Consider the following 23,366-nt stretch of genomic DNA (forward strand, 5'->3'; position numbering starts at 1 on the left):
CAGACATGACAATTTTTTTACCCTAATGTGCTGCATGAAGTGTTGCAATCAATTTTCCCCCCCATTTACTTATAATTAGTTCTTCAGGTTTCCATTTCCGGGTAGAATACTGCAGCATGCTACATTACTCTGTCAAATAGTAAGGGTATGTGCGCACACACACTAATTACGTCCGTAATTGACGGACGTATTTCGGCCGCAAGTACCGGACCGAACACAGTGCAGGGAGCCGGGCTCCTAGCATCATAGTTATGTACGATGCTAGGAGTCCCTGTCTCGCTGCAGGACAACTGTCCCGTACTGAAAACATGATTACAGTACGGGACAGTTGTCCTGCAGCGAGGCAGGGACTCCTAGCATCGTACATAACTATGATGCTAGGAGCCCGGCTCCCTGCACTGTGTTCGGTCCGGTACATGCGGCCAAAATACGTCCGTCAATTACGGACGTAATTAGTGTGTGTGCACATACCCTAATAGTTACCTCAGAAAACCACTACTGCAAGTGTGAACATAACCTAAAAGTGTTTATGAAGCATCTAGACACCCCGTATTCGCATGGTTTCCCTCATATAACTGAGTTTTAAGTTTAGTGGTTTATTTTGTCACAAACATGCACTAAATTAATAAATTCAGAAAGCGTGTCAATTTTTTTTGTTGGGAAAAAAAACCCGATGGGCAGCCTCTCCCAGCTCAGACCAGGTGTACATCATATGGACGACATTCTATTTATTTGGAGTGTTTTTTTGTGAGACTTCAAGTGTCAATGAGCATGCTCCAACTTCTGAGTGACAATTTTGTGCATTCGGCACCCGTAAACTTTAGTACCGTTTTTGATGACAGAAAACTTTACTTCAGTAATTTTGAGGCAGATTTTGACCTGCCTTCACTTTTTAATGCAGTTTTCACTGATTTTTCACCCGCGACCATTAAGAACCACAGGCAAAAAACGCAGTGAAAAGATTTTTTCTGCCTTCAATTGCTTTCAACGGGAAGTCAGAGGTGGAACTGCGGTAAGAAAGGACTAAAAGCCGCCTGGGAAAAAGAACGTCTATGCCTCCCATTGAAATAAATAGGAGGCAAAAAAAAAATAATTGACGATGATCCCGTCACAGTTTCCGCTGCAAAATCAACGCCCAAAAAATCTGTGTGAACTGGGCCTTATACTCTACCGCCCAAAATATCATTGATCGTAGAGAGACGTTCCTGCACTCTGGGCACCGGAAGAGTATCGTGCACAGGTCCAATTTAGAATTGAAACAGTAATTTACTCGTTGGGCGTTGTACGGTTGCCACAGCAAGCATGGGGCGTGTAAGTGGGCAAGGTGAAATTTTAACAGCTGCGGTCCACCGGGACGCACTCCAGTTCAAAGGACTGCAGCAGTTAAAATTGGGAAAAAGTCTTCATGTAGTCCCAGTCTTAGTATGTGCAGAGACGTTTATAATAAACTGTGAGACATTTTAATAAATATACCAAACATCAATTTTAGGGAGCAGTATGGCTAATCCTGCCTCAAGTGAGTTATGAGGTAAACACTACACAGACGGCAGATTTAACAATACTGCCATTTGTAGGAACCTTTACATGGATAGGAAATAATAACCCCAAAGTGGGGGCAGTGCCCCAGGCTATTACTGTGCCACCGTAAATAAATTGCCTTTGTTATCGATCCAGTAGCCAGTGATTGGTAATGCACTCCGTCTCTTTCCCGCCCACTGCCATTCCTCCGCACGGCCAGGCTGTAACCCGATCCTGAGCTGAGGGGAGGACTCGTCTCTCCCTCGCTCCCTCTCTCTTTTCTCCGCTGGATTTTTTTTTCTGTTTCCTGTCTGGTATTGTGCTGGGGAGCGGATGTGTGCATCGCCCACAGGTGTGTCTGCGCCTGGCTCCTCTCATTCAGAATAAGGGAATCGCTGCACGGAGCTCTCCTTACAGATATGGGCGCCGCCGCCGGCTGACTGACGTTGGACTACACAGACAGGGAGAGAGCAGTAACTCGGGTGAGTGGCGCCGGGTACATGTAGTATGTCTTGTATCACCTGTTGGAGCTGTGGACGTTCAGTGTGTGGACAGTGATTCAGAGGGAGCTACGTCTCCCGCTTTGCTTCCTGGACTTTGACATGAACTTAGTGAGTGGTATGTAAGGCAGAATAGGAGCATCATGGAGGGGGTGGGAAGAATGTGGGCACTAACTTGTGCCTGATAACTTCCTCTTGTGGCTGGAGTGACTACTTACCTGCGGCCAGTGGTTATGAAGTACATGGGAGCACGTATGTATGTGGTGGTGTATAGGGAGGGGGAGGATATTGACGTCGCAAAGTGAAGGGGATACATGTGTCCTAATACTAACTCTCCCAGGCTCCTATTTCCTAGTAATGTGGTCTTCGCTGTCATACAAGTTGTAATGTAGATCATGCAAATTAAGAAGTAACAGTGGCTCTTCTAGGTGATCGTCTGCTGATAATCTGTACTTGGTACTACAGCGTGTTCAGTCTGATTTACCACTCCTCAAAATGCCATGATGTGATTATAAAACGTGTCTGATACAATACAGTGAAACCATAGGACAATGTCTGTGATCGTAGTGGTGTCTGTCAGAACGATTCTCTTCTGGGCGTTATTGGAGGGTACATCGTTGTCTAAGCTGACCTTATGGGGGGGGGGGCCTGTAATACAGAGGGTGTCTGGGATGATGAGGTGCATGTTATTTACATGGGGTGTAGACGGCTGGCTTCATACAGTTCTTAGTTTTGTGTCCTTTTTTTGGTGTGTTTTGTTTAGGACACAATTGCAGCGCACAAATGTTCTTCTAAAGTCCATGGTGAAATATAGAAAACCCGACATACACAGCGTTTTGGTTTAGGGCGTTTTTTTTTCTTTTTCTGTTTTTCCCATAGTCTTCTCAATGTAACTTAAAAGTGCATTCTCTGTCTACATCTAGTCCAAACTATAAAACCTAAAGACCAGTATTTTGTGATGTGTTTTATCTGATTTTGTGTTTGTTTTGGAGAGTTGGGGGAAAGGACATCTGTGTAGACATGTTTGGTCTTGTTTGTATTTGTTTTTTTTTTTTTTAGCACTGCTGAAATGTTGCCAACCCCCCAAATTCTAAACTTTGCAGCTTGTTGAGAACAGGTCAATGCAGATGTATTTATTTATACACTAGTTCCACAGTTGGAGTATTCAGTGCTTGAGAAACACTGCAATTTTTCTTTCTTTTAACATTATCAAAAAAAATAAAAACCATATCTTGCAGTTTCTTGTTTTGGCATTTTAGAATAGATTCAAGGAGATCAGTTTGTGCCGTGCGTCTGGGCTCTGGATCTCTAGGAATGAAAGATCTAGATTAGTTCCAGATTTCATGTGCTCTAGGTGGTCTGACTGAAGCAACTCCTTTCTGCTGTTTTCTTTTTCCCACAAACCCTTTGACCACATCTTGAGAAGGCTGTCATCTAATATGCATGCAGCCAGGGCGGTGGTGTGAGGAATGCCGTCATTGCTAGTGGTCCCTGTGTGTTTCCAAAAGGCCATACTCCTAAATCCCTAATGCTGTTCTTCTTAGGTGTTTTATTTGCTTTATACATTTTAATTGTAGTGATAGATTTTGACTCACTGGTTACATTGGGCCTGTAATTTTGTATTTACAAAATACTGTATAATCTAATCTAATGGCAAATTCTATTTACTGCATAAAACCGGCTTTGTTTGTGTTTTTTTTTTCTCCCGTGTTGTAGAATAAATTACATTTTGCGCAATTATTGTTTAACCACGTTAATCACACTTTAATGTTTACTCTATTAATTCTTATCACTTGTAGGATGGGTTAACATTGTGCGTTTTTAAACGCTGCCAAAAAAACGCATCTGAAAAATAGCATGCTTTTTTTTCAAAGCGTTTTAGCTGTAATCTGTTTTTCAATTTAAAGTCAGTCCAGTTATACTTTCCAACGTGACATTGGGATGTAAAGAGATGCTCCTGGACGCTGGGCATTACTGTTGTCATGGCAACTGTACAACGCTTGGAGAGTATCCTGCACGGGTCCAATTAATTAGAATTGGACCCATGCATTAAACACTCTGGGCGTCATACAATGGCCAGAGCAACAGCACCGCCCAGCGTTCAGGAGCGTCTTTCCATTCCCCGATGTTCGCTCTGGCGGGAAAGTAAAACTGGATTGACACTTCAGGCTGGGTTCTCACATAGTGTAAACGCTACAGAATATCCGCAGCGGAATTCTATGTGGAAATTCCACGGCAAAGTGGATGAGCTTTAAACAAATGTAATGCACATGCTGCAAGAATAAAAATAGGCAGCGAAACCGTACTTAGAGGCTGTCACCACGTTATAAGTGGCCTATATTGTACATAATGTGATCGGCGCTGTAATGTAGATTACAGCAGTGTTTTTTATTTAGAAAAACTATCATTTTTGACAGTTATGACCTATATTAGTTTTATGCTAATGACTTTCTTAATGGACAACTGGGCGTGTTTTACTTTTTGTCCAAGTGGGCATGGTGGAGAGAAGTGTATGACGCTGACCAATCCAGTGATCAATCAGCGTCATACACTCCTCTCCATTCATTTACTCAGCACATTGTGATATAGCTAGATCACTATGTGCAGCCACATACACAAACACTAACGTTACTAACTAACGTTACTGACAATGAATAGACATTACCTCCAGCCAGGGCGTGATGTGTATGCAGAATCCTGACACTTTTTGCAGATTTTGTTTATTGAATTCAATAATACCTGCAACGGACAGCATATGTTGCAATTTTTGCGGCAGCAAATCGAGGGAAAATAAATATTTTTTATTAAAACAAAAGCCAATACTTACCCCCTGGACATTTGTCATAGTGACGCGTCCCTCTGTTCTGAGTACAACCAGGCCTCCTGGGATGATATTTTCATCCCATGTGACTGCTGCAGCCAATCCACAGGTTCCAGCAGTCACATAGGCTGCAGTACCATCCCAGGAGGCTAGGCTGTAATTAGAACAGAGGGACATGTTGCTATCGGGGATAGTATTCACTTTTTTTTTTTTTTTCAGACCTGCTTCCGCAGCAGACATTCCCCCTAGAATCTATACCACAATTTGGTGCTATTTTTGGGTGGAATTCCCTGCAGTTTCTAGATAAGATACGCTGCGTACTCCTACGCAGCGTATTCGACCTGTGGTAACCCCAGCCTTAAAGTGAATGTGTCGCTAGAATTTTTTTTTTTTTTTTTTTAGTTAAACAATTATTATTTGAGTGATTACACATTGTTAACTTTTTCACAAGTCAGGAAATATTATAAATTAGATTCTAATTTATAACATTTCCATGTGCTGGTCACTAGGGGGAGCAGTTCCCAAAATTGCAGCATGGTCAATGTGGTAAGGCAACCTCACATTGCTTTATGCTGCAAATTTGGGTAGACACACTCGCTCTAGTGTTCTCACACAATCCCCCTCCCTTATTCTGGCTAGTGCCAGGAGAAGGAGGGGGTTGAATCTTCAAACCTCCTACACTGTGTGCTGAATTTTCTGAGCGACTGCACATTGTAGGAGGATTAGATATACTGTCTGCTTAGCGCTGTAACATGAACATAATACACACATCACATACACGAACATAAATTTCCTGCTCATTCCGCCTCCGCTCCTATGCCTTTTTGCCTTCGCTTCCTTGAACATATGGCCGGAAGCCGTAGTACATGTCATGGGTACTTGCACTGTTCTTATGCTTCTAACCCTGGACGATTACTATCATCATGAGCATCAGGAGACACAAATCTACACATGCGACCTGGAGCCGTTCAATCGCTGTAAGGCTGGGTTCACACGACCTATTTTCAGACTTAATGGAGGCATTTTACGCCTCGAATTACGTCTGAAAAACGGCTCCAATACGTCTGCAAACATCTGCCCGTTGCCTTCAATGGGCTTTACGATGTTCTGTGCCGACGACCTGTCATTTTACGCGTCGCTGTCAAAAGACGGCGCGTAAAATGACATCCTCGTCAAAAGAAGTGCAGGACACTTCTTGGGACGTAATTGGAGCCGTTTTTCATTGACTCCAATGAAGAACCGCTCCAAATTACGTCCGTAAAAGACGCCCCGCAAAACGCCAGTACATGCATTTACGTCTGAAATTCAGGAGCTGTTTTCTACTGAAAACGGCTCCGTAATTTCAGACGTAATTGCAGTTATCGTGTGCACAGACCCTAATAGACAACTGCAGCCCTGCTCTGACGGTGGAGATCAGAGTGACCTCTGATCTCCGCTGCTAACACTTTGAATGCTGTGATCAATGCTGATTGCAGCATTCAAAGGGAAAGTAAGGGGGGACCCCTCCTCTCATCACGTCACAAGGAATCGTTGTATGGGCAGACAGTCTTTGGGTCCTTCTATGTATCTTCGGCTATTTTATCATATTTCCTGTTAAGGCATACCGAAGTATGTCCAACAACTGCCTGTGTACTATCAGTACACAGGCTATTGTGCTGGCATATAGACATATGGCAGTACATTAAAGTAAAAATATAAAGATTACAATTAAAAATTCCACTATGAAATAAAAACCAAAAATTCTATTAGAAAAATTACATGTGCTTTTTTATTTTATTTTTTTAAATACATTTTTATCAATTAGTCCCAAAACATTAAATAACATACATCTATTTGGTATCTTAACTATAACAACCTGCACAAATGTATATTTGTATCCAGACGGCACAACATATAAAGAGTAAACCTAAAAAATTTGTTTTGGTTCTCAAGTCCAAAATACGACCTGATCCTTAAAGAGGCTCTGTCACCAGATTATAAGTGCCATATCTCCTACATAATCTGATCGGCGCTGTAATGTAGATAACAGTGGTTTTTATTTGGAAAAACAATCATTTTTGAGCAAGTTATGAGCAATTTTAGATTTATGCTAATTAGTTTCTTAATGACCAACTGGGCGTGTTTTTACTTTTTACCAACTGGGCGTTGTACAGAGAAGTGTATGATGCTGACCAATCAGCGTCATACACTTCTCTCCATTCATTCTCAGCTTCTTTCACTGCACAATCATGCTGGAACAATGGGCTGGAACAATGAGAAGTGTATGACGCTGATTGGTCAGCATCATACACTCCTCCGTACAACGCTCAGTTGGTAAAAAGAAAAATCACGCCCAGTTGGTCATTAAGAAACTAATTAGCATAAATCTAAAATTGTTCATAACTTGCTAAAAAATGATCGTTTTTTCAAAATAAAAACCACTGTGGTTATCAACATTACAGCGCCAATAAGATTATGTAGGAGATAGGGCACTTATAATCTTCTGACAGAGCCTCTTTAAGGGGGCGACAGGCAGCACAGTGTATGATCATATCCTTAGGGGGTTACTTGGCTTAGGTTTCATGCACGTGACCATGCTTTTGTGGATAAAGTGAAGACCCATTCTTTTCTATGGCCCCGTGCACACGACCGTGGTTTACACAGATCTGTGTGGGGGCTGCAAATCCGGACCGCAAAAACTCAGGTCATGTAATTTTATGGTCCGGATTTTCAGATTCATGAATACCGGTGAATCGTATCTCCGTGAGTCCTGATGGCACACGGATGTACAACAAGGGCTTTTTACAGTCAGACTGCAATGGTCTCGTGGTTTTGCAGTCCAAAACCTATGCGTTAGGCCTTAGGCAACATTGATAAACATTGATGTAGAGCATGTGTACCAGGTAGTATGTACCGTGCATTTGGAGAGTAAAGGTTTTTTTCCCTCATATTTCTGCACTCAATACACCATAATGACAAAGTGAAAACAGAATTTGATTATTTTTTTTTTTTTGCAAATTTATTAAAAATTAAAAACACAAATTTCACATGGACAAAATATAAGTATTCAGACCATTTGCTATGACACTTCAAATTTAGATCTACGGGTCCCCCATTTCTCTAGATTATCTCTGAATTGTTTCTACACCTAAATTGGAATCCACCTGTGGTAAATTCATTTGATTGGACTCTGAGAAACAAACTTCTGTGGTCTGATTGGACTTTTTGGCCCCAATTCCGAGGGTATGTTCACACGCTTAATAAAAAACATCTGAAAATACAGAGCTGTTTTCAAGGGAAAACCGCTCCTGTTTTTCATAAGTTTTTTTTTTTTAAGCAACTCGTGGTTTTCGCTACGTTTTTTACAGCCTTTTTTGGAGCTGTTTTTCTATAGTCAATGAAAAACGGCTCAATAAGACATGCACTTCAGGGGTGTTTTTTTTACGCCGTCGTTTTTAAAAATGGCTGCGTAAAAAAAACGGCCCGTCGGAACAGAATGCAGTCTTTACCATTGAAATCAATAGGCAGATATCTGCTTCCGATTTTACGGCCGGAAATAAGCCGTCTGAACATATCCTGACGGCGATATGTCTGGAGGAAACCAGGCACTGCTTATCACCTGTCCAATATCATCCCTACAGTGAAGCATGGTGGTGGCAGCAGCATCATGCTGTGGGGTTGTTTTTCAGGCGCTGGGACAGGGAGGCTGGTTAGGGTTGAGGGAAAGATGAATGGGAAAAAAGTACAGAGATATTGTTAATAAAGACTTTATCCAGAGTGCTCTCGACATCAGATTGGACCGAAGGTTAACCTTCCAACAAGAAAAGGACCTTAAAGAGGCTGTCACCAGATTCTCAAATCCCTATCTCCTATTGCATGTGATCGGCGCTGCAAAGTTGAAAACAGTAACGTTTTTTTTGTTTTTGTTTTTTTTTAAACTTTCATTTTTGGCCAAGTTATGAGCTATTTTATTTATATATATATATATATATATATATATATATATATATATATGCAAATGGACAACTGGGCGTGTTTTTTTTTTCGTATGTCCAACTGGGCGTGTATTGTGTTTTTTAACTGGGCGTGTTTACTTGTTTTACTAACTGGGCGTTGTGAATAGAAGTGTATGATGCTGACGAATCGGTGACCAATCAGCATCATGCACTCCTCTCCATTCATTTACACAGCACATAGTGTTCTTACTAGAACGATGTGCAGCCACATACACAAGTGTCCTGATAATGAATACACATGACCTCCAGCCTGGACGTCATGTGTATTCAGAATCCTGACACTTCTGAATTTTTTCTGTGAGATTCCAGCAAGCCACGCGTAATCTCGCGAGATTACGAGGTAAACGAGATTTCGTTTCCCTTGCTGGAAATCTCACAGAAAAGATTCAGAAGTGTCAGGATTCTGAATACACATGTCCAGGCTGGAGGTCATGTGTATTCATTATCAGGACACTTGTGTATGTGGCTGCACATCATTCTAGTAAGAACACTATGTGCTGTGTAAATGAATGGAGAGGAGTGCATGATGCTGACTGGTCACTGATTCGTCAGCATCCTACACTTCTATTCACAACGCCCAGTTAGTAAAACAAGTAAACACGGCCAGTTAAAAACACAATACACGCCCAGTTGGACATACGAAAAAAAAACGCCCAGTTGTCCATTTCAAAGCTCATTTGCATATATATATATATATATATATATATATATATAACATTCTGTTTTCACTTTGACATTATGGGGTATTGAGTGCAGAATGAAGGGGGGGGGGGGTTTCTTTTTTTTTTTTTTTTTCTAGCATAGGACCTCCACATAACAAAATGTGAAAAAATTTAAGGGGTCTGAAGACTTCCTGAGTGCATTGTATATAAGAAGGAAATCTTGTCGAACACAGACTAGTTTAAGAAATATACTAGGGTGGGCCTTATTCACATCTGCGTTGGAGGCTATTTTATTTATTTTTCCCAGTAAAACCATGGATAACCTGACTGAATCCATTTAAGTCAATGGGTTCCGCCGGTGGTGTCCGTAGTGTAACATAACAGTCTCCCAGTTTTTTGCTTGTTCTGTTCCTCTGATGGAGCAGAAAAACAGACCTAATGCAGGTGTGAAAATAGCCTAACTTCTCTTCTCATACTTTCCGGTATCTGGAAATAGGGTAGGACTGTAAAATTGTTTTTGCACTATTTTTTGTTACTTTACATCATTCACTATTAATTACTTTTGAAAATCTTATCACATATTTTAATTTAATTTCACACTCCTATACTTGCACTCTTTTAATTGCATAGAATATTTCACACTCACACACCGTTTGTCGGGCTGATTTTTACTATTCAGTCACATTCACCCCCCCTTATTTTTCATATTTTTTTTCATAAATTTATATACATCTAATTACCTTATTTGATTATTTGCTTCGTGATGCATCTGTTCTTTTAGTATGAGTGGATGTATCGCGCAGTTTTAACATCAGACATGTTTTAGATGCACAAATTATTAATGAAACGCAATATTCATGCCCTGTAATTTGACATCGATCCGGTTTACTCTAAACAGCGTCTCTGTGTTCGCTGCCATTGGTGCATAGTAACCAGCCTCCGTCACTCGTGACGCGTCGGATTCTGGAGTCACGTGACCGAGTCTGCTGACTCAGTGATGTGTTTCCGGTTCCGGCCCCTCGCGACTGACGTTTTCGGAGGTGTGTCCACTTCAATCTCCGGTACACAGCGGCCGGTAACCATACAGTGAAGGTAATTGATATTAAACAGAGCACTTTTTCAGCTGACGCTTGTTCCTCCAATTGGTCTGGCCGCATTTAAATGGTATCAGTCTGCTGTCTAACACCCCCCCCACCCCAGACTAAGGCATTTGCGCCGAAACGCGCGTTGGCATGGACATTGGCTGTGCTCTCTCCTGCATCTATCATGGGTATGTTGTATCCCTTTTGATATGCTTTGTTCACTCTGCAGTTGATTAGCTTTTATTGACCATATATTTGTTTAAAAATATGTTAACTATGCACATGGCTTACTAATGTTATTATATAAATTCATTCTATTTATATAGCATTTTGCTACATTTATATGTGGTCACCACCACACTACCTCTATGCTCTCTTACAGGTTATACTTGTACTCCTGTTTTTCTGAAGGCCTGCTATGGATACAAATCTGTACTCTGTTTATTTGGTAGATACACAGATTTCTGTCCTTTTTTAACTGTTGGTTTATGGATTCCTCATTTTAATCTATTGTTCATTGTCCTTATGTATTTCAATAAAGTATTTTTTCTATTTTCATAATTTCTCTTGTCTTTCGAGCATCTATTTTTTTTCTACGTTACATATTCAGTTTTGATGCTTTTTGGGTATACACCCTTGGATCAGCCCATATAATTTGAATAATTTTTCTTCTTTCATCTTTTACGTGTTTGGGCCATATAGATTCATGCTGCATTTTCGGTTAGGTTGTGTAAAATAAGCTACAAGTTATTCACAAAATGCCCCTACCCCATTCCCAAATTTAGAAAAGTATGAGAATAGAAGTTGGCATGTTTCTTAAACTAATCTGTGTACCATATTATAGGGATTTACCCTAGAACAAAAGTATTGGTGCGCTAGACATTGGGCTTTGTCGCAGTCTCTGCAAACCACCTCTGCGCTGAAAAAGGCAAAAGGGCCGCTGCATTTCTGTTGTAGGGCTTGTCATATTACCTGTGGTTGGATCCCTACATATCAAACAGTGATGGGTTGTCATAGAAAAATACTGTTATTTACTTAGGTGGGGTTACTGCTAGAGCCACAAAATCTCTGGATGTCATACTTTATCGCCATGAACAAAGCTGAGGCCAGAATGTATACATACGACTGTGGGTTTGCAGGGGCAGAATTTTTAAAGAAGACCTATTGGAAAGTTTATTTATTTTCAGCACACTAGCATCATTATTTCTGTTAGGCCACATTCCTGGCCAACTCCTTGAACTAACTACTTAAACAGCAATTTCTGACAGATATGATGGACAACAATTTTTCCCTGGGGCCCTGCGTAAGTATTTTCAGATTCCTTCCACAGCTAAAGCGAGCAAATGTTATGCAGTTTTAAACACTATTCAAGATTTTATGCTAGGAGACAACCCCAACCTAGGCACCATAATAACTATCACTCCGTATCCTACCTGCAAATTAGATAATTCGGAAACATCTAAGGGTATGTTCACACCGCTTATTTTCAGGCGTAAAAGGCTTGTATTACGCTTTAAAACAAGCCTGCAAACCGTTTCCCATTGATTCCAATGAGAAATACACTGTGCTGTTCATATGAGGCATATTTTTACGCTGTGGAGTTAAAAAAAACGACTCTTAAAAAGAAGTAGCATGTCACTTCTTGGGGTGTTTTTGGATCTTATTTTGCACTGACACTACAATATATGCTTGCAAACACCAAATTCAGTTCCAAAAACACCTGGATTCAGGTGTCGACTGCGCTATTGATTCCGTCAAAAACGATAGAATCCTGTCACAATGATGACAAACAGAAACCATTGGCTAGGTTTCCGTCACCATTGAGTTTAATGGTGAGGGAAACGGAAGCTAAGGTTTCAGTTTGCCTTTCCGTTGAGGGGTTAACCTGATGGAAACCTGCGACGGAACCCTTCAGAAGAAAGGCACGCTGATGTGAACACAGCCTTAACTCAACGGAAACCCTCAACGGAAGGGCAACGCTGATGTGAACAGGCCCTAACTACAGTTTTAACTTTATCGGTGTATCGAATAATCGCCTCGTTAAAGATGCTTTGCGATCAGGAGCTAAGCGTTTGAGTAGCTCAATCATACGTATTATCGATGCGTATAAAATCATCCTTAGTAATCATTGGCAATCCATCTGTCAGGACACTCACGATCCTTAGGGTATATTCACATGGCAACATCCATTACGGCTGAAATCACGGAGCTGTTTTCAGGAGAAAACTGCTCCTGAATTTCAGCCGTAATGGCATGTTGCCAGCGTTTTTCGCTGCGTCCATTACGGACGTAATTGGAGCTGTTTTTCTATGGTGCCAATGGACAACTGCTCCAATTACGTCCCAAGAAGTGACAGGCACTTCTTTGACGCGGGCGTCTTTTTTTACGCGCCGTCTTTTGACAGCGGCGCTTAAAAAAAAATGACCGTCGGCACAGAACATTGAAATGAATGGGCAGATGTTTGCCGGCGCATTGGAGCCGTATTTTCGGACGTAATTTGAGGTTAAAACGCCCGAATTACTTCCGTAAATAGGGTGTTTGAACCCAGCCTTAGGGCAGATACAGACGGACGTTGCGTTTTTGCGCGTGCAAAAACCATTTGACAGCTGCGTGTGTCATCCGTGTCTGATGCGCGGCTGCGTGATTTTCGCGCAGCCGCCATCATAGAGATGAGGCTAGTCGACGCCCGTCACTGTCCAAGGTGCTGAAAGAGCTAACTGATCGGCAGTAACTCTTTCAGCACCCTCGACAGTGAATGCCAAACACAATATACAGCAACCTGTTAAAAAAAAAAAAGAAAAAGTTCGTACTTACCGAGAACTTCCCGGCCGTTGCCTTGGTGACGCGTCCTTGGTGACGCGCCTCTCTTGACATCGGGCCCCACCTCCCTGGATGACGCGGCAGTCCGTGACCGCTTGGCCTGTGATTGGCTGGAGCTGTCACTTGGACTGAATTGTCATGCCGGGAGGTCAGACTGGAGGAAGAAGCCGGGAGTTCTCGGTAAGTCAGAACTTTGTTTTTTTTCACAGGTTCATGTTTATTGGGATCGGTAGTCACTGTCCATGGTGCTGAAACAGTTTAACTCTTTCAGCACCCTGGACAGTGACTATCTCCGGACGTCGCGTACCGGAAATTTTTTTTGCCGGGTTCGGCCAAAACGAGTTCGCGGAACCCGGTGAAGTTCGGTTCGATTTGTCCGGTTTCGCTCATCTCAAAGACACTCCATTTGGAAACAGAAAAGCACGTGGTGCTTTTCTGGTTACATTCATCCTTTTGACAGCTGGTGCGCTGTTTCAGTCGGTTCGCACGGAAGTGCTTCCGTGCGACCTGCGTGGTTTTCACGCACCCATTGACTTCAATGGGTGCGTGATGCGCGAAATACGCAGAGATATTGAACCTGTCGCGCTTTTTGCGCAGCTGACAAACGCTGCGCAAAAAGCACGGACTGTCTGTACTGCCCCATAGACTTGTATTGGTCTGTGCGTGGCGCGTGAAAACCACGCGGCCCGCACGGACCGAATACACGCTCGTGTGAATACCCCCTTACAGTGATACCTATGTTGTTTTTCTGCACATCAGCGCTTCCAGCCACCCACTGTGCACAGAACTGCAAGACCGTGTCGTTCACTTGAACGAGTCAGCTTTAGTGTGTGTTCACGTGTGCGGAAAAACCGCAGCATATTACAGTAGCAGCAAAGTTGCTCCAGAAAAATGCAGCACAGAATACGTGTATAAACGGACATGTCGCACAGATTACAAATATTTTTTTTTTGTGTCTTTGAAGTCTAATTTCCCCACTTGAGTTTAAAGTCCAGTCAAATTCTGCAACAAATTCCATTGTTTTCGGAATTCACTGGGAATATTCCGCAGGTAAAAAAAATAAATAAAGCCTATACCTGCCCCTGCTCTTCCGGCTGTTCTCTGTCCAGGTGGCTTCCTGTGGTGACATTTTATCACGTGACCAATGCAGTCTATCACAGGTGTTTATTTTTATTTTTTCAGGAGGCAGTTTTTCGCAGTGAAACATACACACTAAATTAAAGCCCCATTTGGTCCAAATTTCTGGCTGGAATTTCCCTACATGTTCTGAGTCGAATATGTTGCAGACTTTTCCGCAGCGTATCCGACTCGTGTGAACATACCCTTAGGAATCCGCACTTGTAATGGGTGGACTTTGCGGCGGATACCACTTCTGAACATTAAATAGCGTTAAATCTGCAGTGAACGTCCAGAACTGGGTGAGTATGCTGCAGATTAGAAAGTCTGTAGCATGCTCTTATTTCCGTGTGGAAAATTTTCAGTAGCATGTGGATGAGATCTTTAAATGTCTGCTGCAGCTGATTTACCGCCCAAAAATCCTGAGGGGAAAAAAATGCAACAAATCCACTACGTGTGCAGGGGGCCTAAGGGTACCCACACAGGTTGCAGCTTTTGCTCTGGATACCACCTCTTTTACATGGGAAAAAGGTGAAATCCACTGTCAACAGCCACAACAGAATGAGCATCCTGTGGTATTGATCTGTTTTTGCTGCTAGTTAAATTGAGAGACAGACAGTGGGGGAGAGTTAAGACTGACATTTCATATGCCAGTCTTGGAAAGAAACAAGCTGGAGTAAGATGCGCCAAAGTCAGAAGCTGGCGTAGAATACTGCTGTTTTTTTTACGCCAGTGTATGGCGTAAATGATAGTAAACCTGGCTGGTGACCCCACCTGCTAAGCGCTGCACACTGGTTTTTGACCGTTTGCAATGAAAACTGGCGTAGAAATGTTGGTAAATTCCCCTCAATATGCTTTGAGTTTTATTGATGCTATGTTGCATGCGTTATATATAACCACTGCTTTGTCTTCTAGTCACAGGACCTCCTGACTTTTCATACTAAATTTCTCTTGCCTGGAGGGTCTGCTGATCTTCATAATTTTATGGTTAATTGTCTGAGACCCATAATATAGCATTTAAGATGAAACCTGTGTAACTTTTACCGTCAAACTTTTATTTGCTTATTTTGAGTTCACTTATTTATGACTTTCATATAGTGCGTTTTATCTAAATTAAGCCTAATCATTATACAGTTTCCTAATGTACCTCAATATTTCACAATGGCATACATTTTCATTGTACAGTGGTTAAACTTCATATAAACCAGAACCCATCCTTAAAGGGAACTTGTCGGCAAGATTTTGGCCCCAAGCCACCACCACCGCCTTCTAGTATGTATAAATAGCTGTCTACACATACCCTTCTCAGTGAATTAGAATATCATCAAAAAGTTTATTTATTTCAGCAATTCAATTTAAAAAGTGAAACCCATATATTATATAGATTCATTACACTCAGAGTGATGTATTTCCAGTTTTTTTGTTTTTTTTCAATGTTGATGATTATGGCTAACGGTTAATGAAAACCCAAAATTTAGTGTCTCAGAAAATATGAATATTATATAAGCCCAACTTCAAAAATGTAAAAATATTTAATATTGAAATGTTGGCCTACTGAAAAGTATGTGCATTCAATACTTGGTCGGGGCTCCTTTTGAATGAATTACTGCATCATCGTGGCATGGAGGCGATCAGCCTGTGGCACTGCTGAGGTGTTATGGAAGCCCAGGTTGCTTTGATAGAGGCCTTCAGCTCGCCTGTATTGTTGGGTCTGGTGTCTCATCTTCCTCTTGACATTACCCCATAGATTCTCTATGGGGTTTAGGTCAGGCGAGTTTGCTGGCCAATCAAGCGCAGTGACACTGTGGTTATTAAACCAGGTATTGGTACTTTTGGCAGTGTGGGCAGGTGCCAAGTCCTGCTGGAAAATGAAATCCGCATCTCCATAAAGCTTGTCAGGGAAGCATGAAGTTCTCTAAATTTCCTGGTAGACGGCTGGGTTGACTCTGGACTTGATATAACACAGTGGACCAACACTGCTGCTCAGTGGTCCAAAGTCCTGTTTTCAGATGAAGGTAAATTTTGCATTTAATTTGGAAATCTCGGTCCAAGAGTCTGGAGGAAGAGTGAAGAGGCATCAATCCAAGTTGCTTCGGTCCAGTGTTTCCACAGTTCGTGATGGTTTGGGGAGCCATGTCATCTGCTGGTGTTGGAATCTATGGGATATTGCCAAGAGGAAGATGAGGGACACCAGACCCAAAAATGCAGATAAGCTGAAGGCCGCTATCAAAGCAACCTGGGCTTCCATAACACTTCAGTGCCACAGGCTGATCGCCTCCATGCCACGCCGCATTGATGCAGTAATTCATACAAAAGGAGCCCTGACCAAGTATTGAACACATATACTGTACGTACGTTTCGGTATTAAAAATCATTTTTGAAATTGGGCTTGTATAATCTCGTTTTCTGAGATACACAATTTTGGGTTTTGATGAACTGTTAGCCATAATCCTCAATATAAAAATAAATGTAAAAATAAATTAATGCTGAAAATAAATCACTCTGTGAAATTTAATCTATATAATGAGTTTCACTTTTTGAATTGTATTACTTAACTAAATTTACTTTTTGATATTCTAATTAATTGAGAAGGACTAGTATGTATAATCGGTACCTCCCCTTTCTGGCGCTGAAGCTGCATGACTGAACATATTTCAGGTAGCCATTCCCTAATGGCCATTCCGACTTGATTGATGTATCTAACGTCCTCTTTGGACAGCCGGCCGCAACCTTAGCCATACGCAATGAAGCTGGGTGTACTTACCCAGGAAGCCACCACGCTGTCATATGACTATGTCAATTGAGCCAGAATGGGTGTTTAGTTAACAGCCACCGTGACTGTTCTATTGCTGCGTTACTGATATTCAGGAACACCATTGCGATGAAGGTTGCTTGGTCTGCAATAAGGTTTAGGTAGGAAGGTGGTACGCAGGCTGGCCTTATGCTACGGGGTGCCCTGTCCTGTGCGGATTTGCCCTTTGGTGCCCCCCCACTCAATTTATCATTGTTAAGTATTGTCGGCATTTGGTGCTTTTGTTTGTGCATTTGTCATGCCGAAAAACGCGTCAAAAATGCTTGGTTTAAGCGTCCCATTGACAGCAATGGTATAGCGCGCCGTTAGTACACACAACGCGTTTTGTTTAAAAATGTGTCGCGTAAAAAAAGCGTCAGATCATTTGCACCTAAAATGTGCCAAAATCGTGTCTAATTTCTATAGGCAATGGGAGTTCTGATTGAGCGGCTAAAAAACACGCCCCGGGCGTGCAAATAAAGAGATGAATACGTGTCAAAAGCGCCTGTAGTTTAAAAAGAACTTTACAAAAATACTAGTGTTTTTAAGGGTTTGTGCACGCACAAAATAAAAAGTCTCAAAATACAGAGCTATTTTCAAGGGAAAACCGCTCCTGATTTTCAGCCGTTTTTTATTCAGTCACGTTTTTAACAGCCGTTTTTGGAGCTGTTTTTGTTTAGTCTATGAAAAACGGCCCCAAAAACGGCTGAAGAAGTGACATGCACTTCTTCTTCGTGGCCGTATTTTTCCGTGGCCATTTTGAAAAAACTGAACAGAATGCCATTTTCCCAATGGGAAGATGTTTGGAGGCGTTCTGCTTCCGATTTTTCTACCGGTTTTAGCACAGTGTGAACAAGGCCTATGTTTTGGTAAGGCTATTTTCACATTACATCCTGCCTGTCCTTTTATGATCTGCGGTGGAAAAGCTCCTGGTGCATACATTAAATGGACACAAAAGACATGCAGTATTTATTTATTTTTTTTTTAAATTGTTCGCCACTATATAAAATAGCGCAGTCCCTCCCCCCCCCCCCCCCGAACTGAGGCTTTTTTAACCTCCATCAGGTATATGGGACTGTTTACCATACTTTCTGGGAGCTTTCCCAGTGCATACATTACACGGATGGGCAGGATCTAATGTGAAATTCCCTTTAGGCTGTGTTCACACGGGGCAGATACGCTGCGTAAAAGAACGCAGGGTATCCGCCCTGTGCACCGCAGGGAATTTGGGGCGAAAAACCTCACCAAACTGTGGGGCAGTTTCTCGCCTGGAATGTCTGCTGCGAAAAACTGCAGCACTTAGCCAGCCTGCTTGCAGGCCGGCCTGCGATGACCTCTCATCCAAGGAGAAAGCTGCAGCAGCGGTCACATGGGATGAAGCGTCCTCCCAGGAGGCCGGCCCTCTGACATCATCCAGGCTGGCCTCCTGGGATGACGTTTCATCCATGTGACCCCCCCCCCCCCCGCTACAGTCTGTGATTGGCTGCAGCGGAGGTCACATGAGATGAAGCGTCATCCCAGGAGGATAAAACACAGATTCCTAGGTAAGTATAATATATTGTGTGTTTTCTGAGTGGCGTTTTTTGCGGAGGGATCCTGGTGAACCCGCTGCAAAAAATGCAACAACTGCTATTTGTGGCGGAATTTACCTCCCATCGAATACAATGGGGAAAACCTGCAACAAATACAATTGACATGCTGCGGAATAAAAACTCTCTGCACCACGGGTAAGTTTTTTCCGCGCAGTATTTACGCAGCGTGTTGAGATTTGTTTTATCTCCTCCACTTTGCTGTTACTGTATTTGCTGCAGATTTTCTGCAACTAATTCCGTTGGTGAAAATCCGCAGTATTTACGCAACCTGTGAGCTGGCACTTACTCAGTTTACTCAAAGGCTATCTTTTTTGTATAACAGAAAAAAATATTAAAACTGCTGTCCATGTGGGAAATGTTGGTACTTTTTTATTACTTACTTAACTCACACTGTAAAAGCCGCAAAATAGCCAAAATCGCTGTTTTTTGTTCACATTAGCTAAAAAAAAGTCATAAAAAATGATCAAAAAGTTGCATGTACCAATAAAAGCTACAGCGCATCCCACAAAAAATAAGCCCTCATACCGTTTAGACAAAAAATATAAAAAAGTTGTCTCAGAATGTGGTGAAAAATGTTTTTTTTTTAACAAATAGTTTTCTTTGTAAAAGTAGTAAAATATATAAATTTGGTACCACCATAATCTTATTGAGCCGCAGAATAAAGTTAAGTTGTTTTTACCGCATGATGAAAGCCGTAAAATTGAAACCCAAAAAACTATGGAGGAATCTGTTTTTTTTTTTTCTAATTTCAGCCCACAAAGAATTTTTTTCAGTTTCCCAGTACATTATATGGTACTTTAAATGGTGCCAATAGAAACTACAACTCGTGCCGCAAAAAATAACCACCACCCTATTGATGGAAAAATGTAAAAAGTTATCGCTCTAGGAAGGCAGGTAGGAAAAACATCAATGAAAAAGCAAAACATTTCTCCGTCCTGAAAGGGTTAAAATAAGAAAGCAACCAATACTTGGCTCTCTCTTCCCAGACGTTCCTGCGTTGGGGGCTCCCCTCACCTCTGTTCTCGGTTAGTATACAGAGTGGCTGCAGTGGTGACATCACGTCAACACTACATCACCGCTGCTGCTGCTCTGTATACAAACAGTGAACAGAGGTGACAGGAGCCCCCAGCACAGGAATGTCTGGGAGGAGGAAGGTAAGTATAAGTAATTTTTTTATTTTAACTTCTCCTCATGCACTTGGCTGCATACAACCTCCAAGCTGTAATAAAGTACCCATATAAATGTATGGAGCATTATTCTACCTATTATATACCTAATGCTGTATTATGGTTCTATCCTCCCTAAAAACACGGAGCCCCATACAGTTGCACACAGGGTGCCATGTGTCCCAACTCTGCCGTGTGCATGGGGTCTAAGAGTATGCTAAAAGAATACTACAATGCCTTGTGATAGCAAGTTTCCTTCCCGCAATTTCTCCTACAATTCTATATGCTCCATTATCCTGGATATGAATCTGTTTTTTTCCAGTGGTGTTTATATTCGACTAATCTGCGAGCAAACTTTGTTTTGGTGCATTCACATTCTGATCCATTATTGGCTTCCTGACAGTATAATTTGTAAACCTTTGCACTTGCTCAGCTCCGTGGGAGCCTTTTAACCCAAGGTTTAATTATCCTGTGAATTAAGTGCATTCACATTACTATTGTATGAAACTGGCCAAATCAATACACCGTGTGCATTCCAAATGCTCTTTATTCTTTGCTGTGCAAACTAGTTCAAATAAAAACATACTTGTAAGTGAATGCTCATTCTTATTTTTATTGTTTAACCCGTTAAGCTACCATGATGTACAGTTACGTCATGGTGATCGCATGGGCACAGAAGCTATGCCCGAGCAAGCACTGCAGGTGTTCAATGTTAAATGCCGGATAACTCCTATGCCGGTTTAACAGGGGAGAGCCACAAACACGATCGTGGGTTGCCATAGCAGCTGAGGGTTTAACCAAGACCCCCAGTCCTGCCATTGCTGTATGCCTCTTAGGACATGTCAGTTTTAAGGGTATGTTCACACGGATTTGTTTCGCTGCGGATAACTCTGTAGAAAATCCAACCCAGAATCGCAGGAAATTATGGCCTAAAGTCCGCACAAAATTGTGTTTGATTTGGTGCAGACTTTCGGCTGGATTGGCTGCACCTTACCCTAAATGAGGAGTAAAAAAATAAATAAAAAAATCCATACGCTCTCCTCACTGGTCTCCCATAGTGACGCGTCAATCCTTCCAGCGCTTGTCTGTGCTGCGGCTTTGCCTGGATGACATATGACTTCACCCCACGCGACCGCTGCAATGTCGCTATGGGAATGACAGGAGTTGTGACTTTATTTATTTTTTTCTTAATTTGCATCTTTTACACAACAAAAATTGCAACATTGGCTATTTGTTGTGAAATTTCATTTCCCCATCGGACTCCATGTGAAAATAAGCAAGCATTCCGCAGCATAAATTGACCTGTGGATGAAAAAATCTGCACTGCATGTCAATTCATGCTTGGAAATCTGCAGCGTGTGGATGAAACTTTTAAAATTGAAAGTACGTTCTATATAACAACCCAAGCAATAAAGTTTTGATTATTTTTTTTAAGTGAAATACATTAAAATATCATAAGGTAGTAAAATCGGTTCAACCCTTTATTAGAAGTTTCACCTCCGGTGCCTGGATTTTATAGATACTATACTATGTGAAGTTGTTAGATCGTTTTCTCCTTTTTTGCTGAATTGGTAAACTGGATGGGTAGGAGCTTGGTCTCTCTCACTTTTTTTGACTGATTTAAAGGGGTTGACCCACAATTTAAATATTTCTCAGTTAGATAATGTAAAACACAAAAATGTTTTGGATAAACGTCCTGGCACGGCTGGAGGCGATTTCTGTTGACTCTTCCATCGTTCCGGTGAAGGGCCTGTGTGATGAAGTCCTGTCTCAGCGTGATCACGGGAGATCACACTGTGCAGTGAAACAAGCTGGGCTGGAATGAAGAGGAGTGTTTGATTCTGATTGGTCAGCGTCATACACTTGTCTTTACAACGCCCTATTGGTAAAAAGTTAAACGCCCAGATGGTCATTAAGAACTAATTAGCATAAATCTAAAATCTGTTCATAACTTGCTCAAAAATGATCGTTTTCAAAATAAAAACCACGGTTATCTATATTACAGCGCCGATCAGATTATAAGTGCCCTATCTCTGTTATACGCGTGGCTTGCTGGAAATCTCACAGAAAAGAGTCAGAAGTGTCAGGAGTCTGAATACACATGACGTCCAGGCTGGAGGTCATGTGTATTCATTATCAGGACACTTGTGTATTCATTATCAGGACACTTGTGTATGTGGCTGCACATCGTTCTAGTAAGAACACTATGTGCTGTGTAAATGAATGGAGAGGAGTGCATGATGCTGATTCGTCACTGATTTGTCAGCATCATACACTTCTATTCACAACGCCCAGCTAGTAAAACAAGTAAACACGCCCAGTTAAAAACACAATACACGCCCAGTTGGACATACGAAAAAAAAAACGCCCAGTTGTCCATTTCAAAGCCCATTTGCAGCTATATAAAATAGCTCATAACTTGGCCAAAAATGAACGTTTTAAAAAAAAACAAAACACATTCCTGTTCTCTACATTGCAGAGCCGATCACATGCAATAGGAGATAGGGGTTTGAGAATCTGGTGACAGGGCCTCTTTAATGTTGTTGAATAGAGGACTTTTTAATTATTCAAAATGACACCATGCATTGTGGAGAAATGAGAATCCCCTCACACCCCTGTGGACCAGTGAGAATGGCGCTGATGACAATCCCTGTCTGTGAGAGAGAAGACCTATTCTCTGGAAAATTTACAGCAGGAACTCATTTTAAAAACAATACTGTACTGCTTGTGCCAAGTTGGAAGAGGGTAATTCTAGAAAAACAGCTGTTCAGCTAAATCTGACGTCCATTTCTGTTACACCCAGCTGACCTATGAGCTGACATAGTTTCTCTTTATAAGAGGTGATATAGCTTGGAAATCTGTTCCTATAATCTGCCTTAAGTGTATTATTCTGCTTTCCATATGCTGGTTGAACGCTGGAGTGAGTACTTTGTAGTAATCATCATAATGGGTTTTGGAATTGCATAAAAATTCTGTAGGATAGGGCCTCCATAAGTTTCAGGTTTACTCTACTGTTACCGCGGAAAAAAAACTTTACAAAACTTAAACCAACTGCAATGGAAGCTTTAACATTGGTAGTGGTTTCCATTCGGCTTCCCGTTCATTTGTTCCTCCGACGGAAAGGTTGAATGGAAGCCCAACGCTGATGTGAACAAAGCCAGGTTGGCAGAACAACTATGAACGGTAATGACAGCAAGAGGTGCGCAGAGGCGAACCTCTGAATGGACAGATCGTCTTATTGGAAGAATGGTGCCTAGTGATCCATTCTGTAATACAAGTGAAATTGGACATCACATCCCAAGC

General features: G+C 41.8%; 1 protein-coding gene across 2 annotated transcripts in view; it reads left to right on the forward strand.

Moving 5' to 3' along the window:
* Positions 1-1,732: 1,732 nt before the first annotated feature.
* PLXNB2 (plexin B2) overlaps positions 1,733-23,366 on the forward strand; it is a 292,432-nt gene continuing 270,798 nt past the window's right edge. For both annotated transcript variants that reach the window (XM_075857182.1, XM_075857181.1), the window contains exon 1: positions 1,733-2,000. The gene's annotated coding sequence lies outside the window, so the exon portion shown is untranslated. The remainder of the gene's footprint in view (positions 2,001-23,366) is intronic.

The sequence above is a fragment of the Rhinoderma darwinii genome, chromosome 3 (genome assembly GCF_050947455.1).
Source record: "Rhinoderma darwinii isolate aRhiDar2 chromosome 3, aRhiDar2.hap1, whole genome shotgun sequence".
In the NCBI taxonomy this organism is placed as follows: Eukaryota; Metazoa; Chordata; class Amphibia; order Anura; family Rhinodermatidae; genus Rhinoderma; species Rhinoderma darwinii.